The sequence below is a fragment of the Emydura macquarii genome, unplaced genomic scaffold (genome assembly GCF_026122565.2).
Source record: "Emydura macquarii macquarii isolate MOO-44397 ecotype Brisbane River unplaced genomic scaffold, CSIRO-AGI_Emac_v2 contig_2676, whole genome shotgun sequence".
Classification (NCBI taxonomy): Eukaryota; Metazoa; Chordata; order Testudines; family Chelidae; genus Emydura; species Emydura macquarii.
The window spans coordinates 18,418,568-18,430,954 of NW_027132813.1; the positions used below are offsets into that span (position 1 = coordinate 18,418,568).

Genomic DNA, 12,387 nt, shown 5'->3' on the forward strand with positions numbered 1-12,387 from the left:
GTAACCCTCCCTCTCTGTTCCTATGCACCTCCCTGATCAGGACATTGATTGTCCAGCCTACACACCACTCAGATATTCACCTCCTCACCATGTACTTCCTATCTCCTAAGTGGGGAGGTATTTGGAGCACAAGCCATTGAATGGTGGGAGTGGGCAAGTGTTGGGGTTCCAGGCAATTGTCTGATCCACAGGGTATAGAGCGAGGTAATCAATGTGTATGTGTGTGTGTGGGGGCAGGGGGTTGTTAGACAGTAACCCTCCCCCAATCTATAATCTAATCTAATCTAGTTCATATGTAGCGCCTGTCATCCATAGATAAGTATCATTATCCCATTTTACAAATAGGAAATGGAGATTCAGAAACATGAAGCAACTTGTCCAAGGTCACCCAGCAGGTCAGTGGCAGAGCTGGGAATAGCAACCAGTTCTCCTGACTCCCAGTCCACTGCCCAGCCGACTGGAATGTGCTGCCTCCAAAAAGCATGTATTGTAAAAATACTGCAGCTCTCAGGCTAGCCCCATGGTCCTCTTGCAGCTCAAGGGAAGGTTACTCCCTTCCCCTGAAGAAGTCGGGCTACATGGCTACTTCAGAAATTAGGCTCTCCAGTGTAGCAGCTTCTCCTGTCACTGGATCTCCATGAAAGACTGACATGAGTCTCCAAGTGGGTGGATTCAGCTCTTTTATGCAAACTATACCTCCAAGCTTCCCTACTCCAGAAGCGGAAACACCCAGAGCTCCGTGCCCACTGCACACCTGGCTGAAATTCTTCCAAAAGTCATTTGGCATGTAATAACACAAAAGTTGGCATGTCTTGAGTAGTCCCAACTGGACTAGATTCTGCTTTCAATTTTATTGGTTTTAATCTTTTGTAACTACAATGAAGTCAATGGAGTTATACTGGGGCCTGGTTTACCCTTAAAATTAGATCAGTCTAGCTATGTGGTTCAGGGCTGTGAAAAATTTCATACCATGAGTGCCATAGTTAAGTTGATCTAACCCTCTTATAGACATGGGTAGATTGAAAGAAGAATTCTTCCATCGACCTAACTGCCACCTTTTGCAGCGATGGATTAACTATATCATCTGAAAACTCCCTTCTGTAGATGTAGGAAGCATCTACACTACAGTGACACAGCTACAGCAGCTGTAGCATAGACATGACCTGGTATAAAACAGATGGGAGGTCAGAAATTAGATACATTGCATTTTCTTATCAACACTAATTGGCAAACTAATACTCCTGAGCCTCTGTGGCTCTAGGAAGCACCAACTAGGAGAATGCTGTTGTGGTCTCAATATATCAATACAATGCAAAAATTTGGCTCGAATAGTAGAGAAAAGTGCAGCAGAAAATTCCTCTTTAAATAACAATTGAAATAAGCATTGCTGGATTTTTTGAGCTATGTAAAAGGCATGGAAAGTTGCAGCTGATATATCAGTCTTGTTGCTGTCTTATTTTACATCAGTCTGCTATCAAATTATTAATCTTAACTGATTTTCACCTCATCAGTTGTAAAATAGCCTATCTGTATAAATACAATAGGTAAATTTATTGGGCTTTTATCCTTTAAGAGGTCATTTTGGTAATACAAAAATTCCATATAGACCCCTGTGATACCATCATACATAGTATGAAATATGTACATGTACACTGTAAAAAAATAAGATAAAATAAAGCCCCAAGCCACGAACTACAGAGAAGAGCTGTGTTTCAGATGCTCTCTCTCTCTCCTTTTTTGTTTTGTTTGGGAAGTGTTTATTCTTTCAAGGGTTGGTGAACTTGGGGAACAGCTTCAGGGCATTTCATGTTGTTACTTCACAGACTGTTTCTACTGATACGCCTTTCACTTCACCAATGTACTGACAAGGAATGCTGATCTTTTCTGGTTCATTTCTCTCCTAAAAGAGAATTGTCAACAAAGCTGCACTCACTATACACTAAATCAAGTGAGATCAGTCTGGCTTACTGAGGGTCCATAGGTCTGAGTCTCTTCCATTAATTACTTCAGAAAAGTCACCACCAGCATTTACAAATCGTAAACCACACCTAGGTTCTATGGTGTTATCATCTGAGATAAGATAGATGGAAGAGTCAGCCTGATACCATGCAGATTTGGATCTGATATGAGCATAGTTCTATGGTTTTATGGAAATTTCATTACATTTTAAAGACAACAGCTGAATCAAGCTCAGAAATGCTACTTCTTTTGTTGCTGAGAAAGAACAAATATTCAGTAACAGTTTGAAGTTCCTGAAACTTCTCTGTGGAGGCTATCAGCAGGAAGAAAGCTGCATTCTTTGAAGTTCTATATATATCAGACTCAATCCTGCAAGGTGCCCAGAGCCTTACAAAAACCCATGGGAGTTATTTATTTATTTAAGTAACAAAAACAATACCTAACCAAGGTTGGAGGCACTCTGACATCACTGATGCTACGATAAAATCCCAGCAGCATTAAATCAATAATTTCACAGGAACTCAGGCAGCTAGAGTCCAGATACTCCTTTCCACCCCTTTATTGTTGCAGGAAGCAAAACCTTAGCTCTCTCCTTATCAAACAGATGTCTTCTGAAGCATGTCCAGAATGTCACCAAATTTGGAATATTTAGGATCTGAGGGGAGTTAATTCCAGGATCCTGGAGCTCTCAGATAGATGCACTTTCTTTTATAGTGAAGGCAGATCCATCTCGAATGCCCCTGCTGACCACAGCTATGGCAGTATGGCACAGGGAGGGAGGCAATCCCTCAAGTAGGCCTGTCCCAGGCCATTATGAGCTCTTTAGGTCATAAACAACACCTTAAACTCCACCCATAGACTAATGGACAGCCAGTACAGATCCTAGAGTCAAATGCTTCTGGTAAGATGCCCCACTCATTTTCTAACACCTCAACTCCCACTGAATCAACAAGGACTGAAGACACACAACATGTTAAAGCATTGCTCGGCATCTTGCAGGCTCAAGCCTATTAAAGAGACATTTTCATGTTGATTTCCATTTTTAAAAAAAAATTCCAATTAAAATGTGGGGTTTGTTTGGATTTAAATATTCCTGTGCAGTTTGGTACACTGAACATTGGCTCTCATGCATTAGCACAACATGGCAAAATAAGAAACTGACTAGTCTATTTTCCAAGCTAAATTTAGTGCCAAATGTACACAGACAGCATTAATAATGGCAAATTATATTTCTAAAATGTTTAGTGTTAATTTAGTGGTGGTAATACAAAGAAGGAGACATTTATTTTAATGATCTGATTTCACTTGACACTGCCCCTTTGAGTTGTAGGTTAAACTGTGTATTTGTTAGTGTGCGTCAATGGAGTGACAGCAATGTAAACCCAGCGAGAGAGCAAAATTAACCATGTACTATATGTACCAAGAATTGTTTTTCTCTCCTAACAACTTCTTTTGGCTTTTCTTTTTTAAATAAGGACAGCGCAGTTCAAGAGAAGGCGAGACCTCTCTTTGAATGTTGTATATAGCTAACAGTCATGGCCATTAGAGGAACATAGAGAAAGAGTCAGTCACTTAATTTCTGAAATGCAGGTTGGAAGGGTTTAGGATTTAACTAGTAAGCCACATACTTTACTTACTGTAGCTCTTTCTTTGGCCAAGAAAGAGTGTCTCTCTCCAAGCATGTTCTCCAGTGGAATCTGTCTAATTAACGTTGTTCGCTTGTACAGCCAGGAAAATAAAACAAGAAATAACACAAGTAAAAGTCTGGTCTCATTGCACTAATCAATATAGAAAGGAGCACACTATAAACTTAAACACACAATCTATTAATAGGTAACAATAGTAACAAGTCTGCCTTACTGGCATTAAATAGCAATCAAAATACTGGCAATCAAACAGCCATTGGAAACGTATGCCTCCAGTGAGCTGCAAACACAAACATTAAGCTGAGTGTCCTTGGCCATCAGAACCTCTAACACACTACCAGGGTTGTGAATTTCACCCCCCTCAAATGTCTGTTAATCTTTTCTAAATACAAGCTCTTTTTTAACGTTCTATTAAGTACATCGACTCACCGAATAATACAGTACTGTGGTTGTGAAAGACAGTACAACAGCCAGGCAGGTGCTTGGCTGGTAGTGTAGGACCCTCAGTCAAGAACATCCTGTGGTCTCCTGTTCTCATATCCATTAAACTAAAGATTTTAGGTAGATGGGGTGGGCTGGGTTTTTCTCTCTCTTTATCTAGACAGTTATAGTGTGCTCACTGACATGGTATTGAGCCCCTCTCAGGGCTGGTGTGGAAGGCAAAGGGATTCACTACTCCAGAAGATCAGAGAAAGGACAGTGGGATGGCAGCTCGGATGCAGGATGGCCCAGTCTCTCAGCACATTAATTGGCCATTTGACATAGGAATTGGGAAGTGATCAGTCTTATGATTCTTTGGATGCTTGGGCCCAATCACCTAGCTGAGAAGCACTGGTGTGACTCAGTCAATTAACTCTGGCAGTTGATCAGCCAGATGGATCATGGTTCGGAGTGAGTCAAGGTGCTCTTCTCCCACCAAGCAGCTAGGTGTACTGTCTGGGCAGCACTTCAAGCCCATGTCAGGGCTGCAGCAAGGGACAAGGAGAAACTCAGCTGGCACTATGTAGCAGGCCTGGGCATGACCAGGAAGGGATCTGGAATCCTAATTGCACAGATATGAAAGTTTAACTGCTTTACTGCTGCTGTACTAGGTGTATGGGGTGGGAATGAACCTCAACTCCTGCCTCATGTACTTGGCATGTCTCATTCACGCCATCTTGTGTCAGAAGTAACTCCACTTGAGCATCTCTGATGTAAAAGCAGCTTAAATGAGATCAGAATGAGGCCCCTAGACAACAGCTTGCAAAGAGCCTCCCCCTCGCCAAAGTCTGACTTTTCCATAGATTTTGTTTTAATAATCACTGCTGACCATGTTTTTTCCTTCCCCTTCTTCTTGTTCTCATTTGCTTTCCTCAATCTGAATTTTAAGAGCCATTTTTAATTGTTTTGATTGGATTTGTTTGTATTCTCCTGTACAGTGCCCCAAGCACCTTGGGAGAGGCACTTTATATATACAATTATCCTCACTCTCTTCCTGAGATGTCGGGGTTGCATGTTGAATACCTGTTGATAGTTAGGAGAGTTACACACTAAAGGGAAAAGAGAATAAAGTGTTATGGTCTTTGTCTTCCTATTTCCTGATGTTAAACTCTATATCATCATGTAAAAATAAACTGAGATTTTATATTGAATAATACTGTTATTTTCCCCCTAAATGTTCTTTAATCAAGTACAGTGGAAAACCATCTATCTAACGGAATAGAGAGTCTGGGGAGAGATGCTGATTTAGTTTACAGCAGTAGACATCACTGGAGTTACACCTGCATAACAGAGATCAGAATCTGAGCCACGGAAGTTATTCTAATAAATGACATGCATTGAGCAATGAAACCTGAATTTGGACAAGGGATTTAGATGAGAGGGTTCAAATAAGAGGGTCTCTCTACTGTGGTGCACGTGCCTGATCCTGCCCCCATCAAAGCCTGTGACAAATCTCTCTCTGGTTGAAATCCTGGCCCAAATGAATTGCGTGGGAGTTTTGCCATTCATTTCAAGGAACCAGAATGTCACCATAAGACTTAATTTGTGAAGGAGTGGGACATAGAATGGAGCCTAACCCCCACTGGGGTTTTATGTGGGGAGCATAGCTCAGTTCTTTTCTAAAAGATGAAACATGTATAGGTGGAAAATAAATCTCCTTTCTGCGACAATTCTTTCAGAAGAAATGCCAGCAAGTCTCCTACATTTCTAATGATGACTCAGTTGGAGAGAAACATTTATCAATCTAATTTCTCAACATAGACTCTGGCTTCCCAGATGTAAGCCACCTTTTGTTGTTATTATTTTTTTAAAATAAAAAAACCATTGAATATTTGGTTTATTTTAAAACTTCAATCAAAACAATCCATCATCGTTACTAAAATGCTTTACTGCTCCCACTCCACCGCCCTCCCTGGGAGCTGTGATTTAGGAAACAGATGCTGAGCTTAGTTAAGATTTTGATGTATGAGGAAGACTTTGCTTGAAAGGCTTCTGACTCACACTGGTAAGTCTATCTGTTTTGCTATATCCAGTTGTAATGCAAAGACCTTCTGCTGCTCTTCACGTTGCTGAGATGTGGACACAAACCAGTGAGTGAAGTCTAGACCGATCTGCAATGAGAATCAGTTCAGGGATGATACAGTTTGTGAAATCTTAAGTAAACTACAAAATGCATAGAGTTTAATGCTTTCACCACATTATTCTTCAAGTACCGTGGGCTAATAAGAGAAGCCACTATAGCTGAGACAAGATTAGAAGGCACAACAATACCTATAGAAGTATACTAGTACATAGTTCCAGAATAAACTATACTATATATAAGATAACATATTAATTATAAAAATGTTTTGCTGGTAAAAATCCATAGCAGCTCATCTAGTTTCCCTACTACTGTTCTTGCGGCAGAATTCTAGCATATCTAAGCCATCTCCAATAGTTAATCATGAAAAGATGATCTGGGGCCTGCTTCTAGTCTCACACCATGTGAGTGTTTGGGTTTTTAAAAAAAATCTCAGCAAGTATTATTTCTGTCCATCAAAAGGAACGTAAGCACCATAAACTACAGATTGCAATGCATTGCACAGGCCTTCATACCAGAGCAATGGCTGAGTCAAGAAAACCCTGGTGCTAAAGAAATCAAATAAAGCACTCTACCACTTCAATAGCCACCAGCTTATCTTTGTGCCTCTCAAAGACTGGAAGGGCAGGCTCCACATCCTGTAATAAACCAGCCGTTTGTTAAAAGACCAGTGGGGTAAAAGAGGTCCTGGCATGTAAATAAAAGTACAAAAACAGGCATTAATATACCATGGTGAGGACAGCAGTATAAAGCAGATATTAAAATTATATACCGAATTGTCTAACAACTATTGAATTTTTAAGTATCCATTCCTTAAACAGGATGATAATTAAAATTTAAAAGAAAGAGATTTGCCCTTTTCTGAAAAGCGTTATAAATGTTAAAGGAAAGCAAGCTCAGATAACTCTGCTACAAAAGCCAGAGTTTTACGAAGCTTGGTGTGTCTGCTGCCATACTCTCTTGACATATGATTCTGGCAGATCTCACCAGCTAAGCAAGACTGGGCCTGACTGGCTCTGGACTATCCACGGTAGTGATGTTGGTGATTAAGTGGTCCTCTGACAGTTTGATACTGAAAGGTGCTGAGCTTCTTCTCGATGGATGGTGAAGAGATCCCCATAGACACTGGGCTAGATTCAGCTCTGGGCTATGGAGTTGTTCAGTGGCGTATCCTGGGACAGCAGATTCTGAGATGACAAGATGTTGCAGTGGCACATTTCCAGCAACTTTCACTCTGCTGGGTTGTCCAGAGCCAGCTATACAGCCTCACTACTGTGGAGAGCACAGGCTTGGGAGGGGGCATGGCAGTAATACCCAGGAGATATGTTGATTCAGCATATCTTCAAGGCAGCCTTGGATGGCAAGGCTTCTGTGGAGTCCCAGGTGAAATGCAAAGCTGCCCTGCACTGATGGAACCCCAGCAGGGACAGCAGCAGGAATGGCATTTGTCCTCCCCCGAGGATGAATGCCCCCATATGCAAACTCTCCTGTTGCAATTTGCCTCCCATATGCCAGCAGAGATTTGTCAAGGCCATAGTCTGTAACGTGCAAAAGCAGTTATATAAATCAAAGGCATCACTTTTATCACATAGGTCTTGTTTACATGGGAAGTTAGTGTGCAGCAAGCTAGGGTGTGAATTTACAGTGCACTAGCTGTTCCACAGTATCTTCCTGGGTGGACACACTTACTGTGCACTAAAAGTACCTTTGTCCACTTCAGCTTGTTTTGGTCCAGTAAAAGATATTACCTCACCCACCTTCTCTCTAATATTCTGGGACCAACACAGCTATACCTACACTGCATAGGGGAAACTATGACCATTATGATCACACAGCACCCTCTGGATGCCAGTCAAGGAACTGTCTTCATGTCTATTGACAAGGTGCTGTGGTGATGGCTTTTGCACCCAGGAAGGAAGGAAAACAAGATAAAATAAACATGGCCTTGCTTGAAGTCTCCTTAAATAGTTTTTATCATCTGCTTCAAGTCTTGCACCTAACTCATTTCCAAGACCACACAATATTTCTTCATTTTGTTACTTTTTGCTTAGTCTCCAAAAAGGCAAACAAAAGTTTGTAATAACTCTGTGGCCAGCCAGGACTTCACAGTTGTCACTATGTTGCACACCAAGGGCACTCAGAACTTCACAGGGATGGAACTGAGATCTTCCTGCTCCGAAAGCACAGGCCCTTATTACTAAACGGACAGTTTCCTTTAGCTGTTAACAAAGTAGGGCTTATGATGCACAGATGAGCAGATCTGATTCCATCCAGCAGAGAGCAGTATCAAACATACACACGTAGCCATTTTTTTTCCAATAAATTGGTGATAATTGTACATTATCTTTATTAAAGTTAGGCACAAAAGAGAAGTGTCCATATTCATCCACGTGACAGTTGTAGACATAGCTGCTACCACGGCAGAGAGTTCTGCCCCTGAGATTTGAAGGACTACATTAGAAGAGTTATAAATAATATCCACATGAAGAAATTCATTCAACTCAGCAAAATACAGGCATGGGAAGCTAGGCAAGTCACCTGGATAATAACAGTGCGATGTCCTTCTGCACTGCCCTGAATCGGATGAACCCAAAAACATCCCATGACAGAGTCTGGATACCTTTAGGAGGGAAAAGGTGTCAATGAGATTTAAACATCTAGCAGAGCAGGGACAGAAAGCCATCATCATCTAGTGGCTGTTTGGTGGCCTGTGGCCAAGTTTCTAGCAGACAGGTGTCCTCACCTCAGGGAACACCCATCACAATCAGCACTGAGTTGTAATTCTTAGCAGAAATTCCAAGGACTGAGCAGACCGTGAAGACAGAAATACCCTTTCGTCCCTAGAGATAGTCTCGCAAAGGCCTAGTCTACACATGTTTATACTGGTACAACTATGTCAGGTAGGAGTATGATTAGTTAGTAATACCATTATACCCATATTCCCAAACCCTTATGTAGGACGATAACTATAATCCAGTGGCTAGGGCACAGGCCTGCAAATTAGTAGGCCTGGGTTCTATTCTTGGCTCTGATATGGAGTCACTGGGCATGATTCCCCACTACCTTAGCTCCCTGTGTTGTCATTTACACCTACACACAGTGGGTGTGAAATCCTACCGGCTCAGAACAGTAGATTTACTCTGCCTGTGCACAGGTGTAAATGACTATGTAAACCCTGAGGCTCTGCTTCAATTTTTCTATCAGTAAAGTGAGGATAATGAGACCCATTCACCTCTGCACAGAATCTGGAGGTCTAGAGATGACAAGCACTATGGCAAGTGTTAAGTAGGATGTTATTTCTATGATCTAAAACATGTCTTTGCACTGACACAAAATATGCAGTGGAATAACAAATCTTTCTGCTAGACCAATAACCTCCTCAAACTCATTTTGCTGCTCTGTAATAGAAACAAAGGCTTGAACTCCAGCCTGGATTGAAGAAAAAACAAACAAAAAACTGTACTTGTTACTGGTGACAGTTACACTTCCCTCCTGTTTATGCATGTGTTTCCATTTATAAAGGACCTACGCTACTAACTGCCTAGCACATTCACTGAAAGCACCGTAGTCAAATGCATCGTTAAATGAATTGAGAAACAAAACTAAAATGGTACCAAAATAAATAATGACTTCTCACCTATTCAGTCATGCAGGATTGAACAATACATTGGCCACATAGCCTCTCTTCCCTTCCTTGTTCGTCCCCATCTCAAAATCCCGAGGGAACAGCTAATCCTTAATTTGCCTTGAAATTCCAGGCTAAAGCTGTGATAAACCAAGAAGGAAAGCAAGTTCCAGAGACAAGGGCCTCTTAATGAGAACACCTTGTCAGCAGGCCCCTTAGAGACTTTTTAACCAAGTCCTGACAGAATAAAGCACTCTTGACCAGTGTTCCTGCACCCAGAATTTGGGGAGCCCAAATGATCTATGCTAATCGTTCCAGTTGCATCGCCACTCAGTATTACTGTAGTCTTGTCCAATTTGAGTCAGGCAACCAAATTAGCCCAGTTGGATGGGATGGAATTACTGATGATAATGATAGTCAGCCAAGACATTGCAATTGAAACTTCCTCACTAGCCTTTCTAATGACCCTTTATGCCCATTGAGCAAGAGAGGTAGCAAGATGGAATAAAGTTCAGTGAGCATTTCATAGGCACCAAATGTAAAGTATATACTGATCTGCTCCTTTGTCTCCACTAACAAACAAACAGATCCAAAAAATTCTATACTTACAAATTGCGCTCATAGATAGTCGATGAAAAACCTGCTTATGTTAGTGCTACCCTATTCTCGTGCCATCACTTACCTGTTTGCTTCACCCAGAAGTCATATCTTGTCTTGACTTAAGGTACTGCTCCTGCTATATCTACAGCCCTCTGCACCTGTGTAGAATCCCACTGACTACCCTGCAGGATCGCGGCCTTCAATTGTAGGCTCTTTGGCGCAGGGGCTGTCTTTTATTACATGCCTGTATAGACGCTAGCACAATGGGGCATCAATCTAGTTGAGGCTTCTAGGTAATCCTGCATTACATAATAAATAAATCCTAATAATACTCTGAATAACGAATGAGGAATTCTGGTGGGACAAAAAATAATTTTTAAAAAGTCACTAACCTTTCTTGATTTTTCAATCACATCATTCACATCCTGTAAGACACAAAGTCATCAGTTATCATGCAAAGCACTGAGAGACCTGATTTTGTAACATTTAAAGGAGAGATGGTCTTGTGGGACTGGCACTGAGAACATCTAGGGTTCATTAGTGGCTCTGCCACAGACTTCCTGCGTCACTTGTGGCAAGTTGTTTAATATCTCCATGACTCAGTTCCCCATACCTAAAATGGAAGTGACCATGTTTGCCTAGCTGATAGAGGTGTTGTAAAACTAAGTTATTAATGATGTAAAGTGTTTTGGGATCGTGGGGTGAAAAGCGCCTTCTGAGTGCAAAGTACCATTATTATTTTATTATTCCACAGGAAATTGGTGGCATAGCCAAGAAGAGAAGCCAGGTCTTCTGACAGCACAGACATCCTTCCTTCCTCTCCCAATCTTCTTCAAAGCTAAATGTGGAACTCAGCTACATCTGTGCTGGGCCTCACCCCCAGTACTTCCCTTGAAACTTTTGTGCATTACATGACTCCGATTCTGGACATTTTAAATTCTAATCTCACACTAGAGGGTTATGGTTAGGGTTCTGGGACATCCAAGACACCAATGCATAGCACTGAGTGCAGAAATTCAAATGGAGGTACTGGAGCAGAGTTCAGCACAGATTCAGCTACAGTGAACATCAACTATTATGGGGAGTGGTAATAGGTTCATGAGATTTGCTTGTCTGAATTGTTTTAAGAACACTACTTCTCCAAGGAACACCCACCTCAATGACTTCAGCCTTCTGAAGCAACAGCCCCAATGCTAATAGCATCACTGACAAGCAAAGAAAGAACAGGTCCTGATTCTGCCTCTGTTTGGTTAACTCTCTAGCCACTTAGGTAGTGATAGTGATTCTTTTAATGCAGGGACACAGTAGTGACTACCAAACCATAGCACCACTCTATCTTGGTGTCCCACACATCCCACTTCTTTCCAATTGACTCTAATGCCATCAGCAATTTCAGGTTAATGCAACTGCTTTTAAGAGTTAAATATAATTGCACAATGATGATAGTCATGTTAGCTCACCAGGTTCATTCCCCTGCAAGTGCAGACTGTAGTCCCCAGTAGCAGATGTAGCAGACATGAGAAACAGACTACAGATATTATTAACCAAAAGGCGAGGTGTAATCATTTCTTCCTAATCATACTTCTATTTCAATGGGATCCAGATTGCACAATGGATGCATCACAATTGTATTTACTTTGTCCTTAGAGGTGTCAGGTCATTCATGTCATGACACAGAGTTTTTAATATTCAGGTCACTGTGGAGAATTACGATTGGCAGGTTATTTTGTTCTTCATCAGACTCACAGCTCATTGCACCTGCTACATTTGTAATCAGATCTTGTGTATTAGCATGTACACCTTGGGAGGCTGCACTTGTGTGACAGTGTAACAAGTTTTCAAATGTCTGGTTGCAGCTGTTTGTATTTAATGTTAACCTAGAAAGGTATGCCTACCCTTCTTATTTTACCCCAGCCCAGATGGCACTTTTGGATTTATCACGTCCCAAATTCTAAAGGACTATCTGGATTTAATTAGGGAAACACAGTACCCTGGAA

At 41.4% G+C, this 12,387-nt stretch overlaps 1 pseudogene; it reads right to left on the minus strand.

The window, feature by feature from the left end:
• Nucleotides 1–1,765: 1,765 nt before the first annotated feature.
• On the minus strand, nucleotides 1,766–11,859 carry LOC137164180 (putative deoxyribonuclease tatdn3-A; annotated as a pseudogene).
• Between the last annotated feature and the right edge of the window lie 528 nt (nucleotides 11,860–12,387).